The following is a 1548-nucleotide window of genomic DNA, read 5'->3' as shown; positions in this document are numbered from 1 at the left end:
CCGGCCGCCCACACAGCCATGTCCCATGCAGTGATGTCCCCCACAGAAGTGACCCACACAGCCATAGACCCCGCAGCAGTGTCCCACAAGGCAGGGACCCACATGGCGGTGATCCGCGATGCTTCCCACAGCAGCGTCTCCCACAGTTGATGTCCCTCACAGAAATGTCCTACATGGTGATGGCCCTCACAGCAACGTCCCACAGTTGATGCCCCTCACAGCAATGTCCCACATGGTGATGACTCTCACAGCAACGTCCCACATGGTGATGACGCACAATGGCCCCCACAGCAGTCTCTCCCACAGTTGATGTCCCTTACAGCTACATCCCACAGTTGATGTCCCTCACAGCAATGTCCCACATGGTGATGACCTACAATGCCCCCCACAGCAGTCTCCCACAGTTGATGTCCCTCACAGCAAGGCCCCACATGTTGATGTCTCTCGCAGCAATGTCCCAAAGGGTAATGAGACACAATGCCCTCCACAGCAGTGTCTCCCACAGTTGATGTCCCTTACAGCAACGTCCCACATGGTGATGACCCTCACAGCAACGTCCCACAGTTGATGTCCCTCACAGCAATGTCCCACATTGTGATGACACACAATGCCCCCCACAGCAGTATTGCCCACAGTTGATGTCCCTCGTAGCAAGGCCTCACATGGTGATGTCTCTCACAGCAATGTCCCACAAGGTGATGACGCACAACGCCCCCCACAGCAGTGTCTCCCACAGTTGATGTCCCTCACGGCAACGTCCCACATGGTGATGACCCTCACAGCAACGTCCCACAGTTGATGTCCCTCATAGCAACGTCCCACATTGTGATGACTCTCACAGCAAAATCCCACAAGGTGATGACGCACAATGCCCCCCACAGCAGTGTCACCCACAGTTGATGTCCCTCACAGCAATGTCCCACACCGTGTCTCACAGCAACGTCCCACATGGTGATGACGCAGAATGCCCCCCCCAGCAGTGTGTCTCTCAGTTGATGTCCCTTACAGCAACGTCCCACATGGTGAGACCCCACCATCTCACTCCAGTTGATGTATGACGCACAATGCCCCCCACAGCAGTGTCACCCACAGTTGATGTCCCTCACAGCAATGTCCCACACCGTGTCTCACAGCAACGTCCCACATGGTGATGTCCCTCACAGCAACATCCCACATGTTGATGACCTGCAATGCCCCTCACAGCATTGTCTCCCACAGTGATGTTCTTCACAGCAACATCCCACATGCTGATGACCCTCAAGCAATATCCCACACAGCAGTGTCCCACACTCTAGTGACCCCCACAGCAATGATGTCCCTCCCACACAACGATGTCCTATACAGCTACTTCCCACACAGTGGTGAGCCACAGAACAATGTCCTGCACAGCAGTGTTACACAGCCATGTCCTGCACAGCAATGGCCCTCACAGGACTGACCTGCCTGGCAATGTCCCACCCAGCAGTGCCCTGCACGTCAGTGACCCGCACAGCTGTGAACTGCACAGCCGTGCCCTGACTCACATAGCAGTGACACACACAGATGTCC

This window comes from Charadrius vociferus, unplaced genomic scaffold, assembly GCF_000708025.1.
Source record: "Charadrius vociferus isolate BGI_N301 unplaced genomic scaffold, ASM70802v2 scaffold15, whole genome shotgun sequence".
NCBI classification, from domain to species: Eukaryota; Metazoa; Chordata; class Aves; order Charadriiformes; family Charadriidae; genus Charadrius; species Charadrius vociferus.
This window is presented reverse-complemented; position numbering follows the sequence as displayed.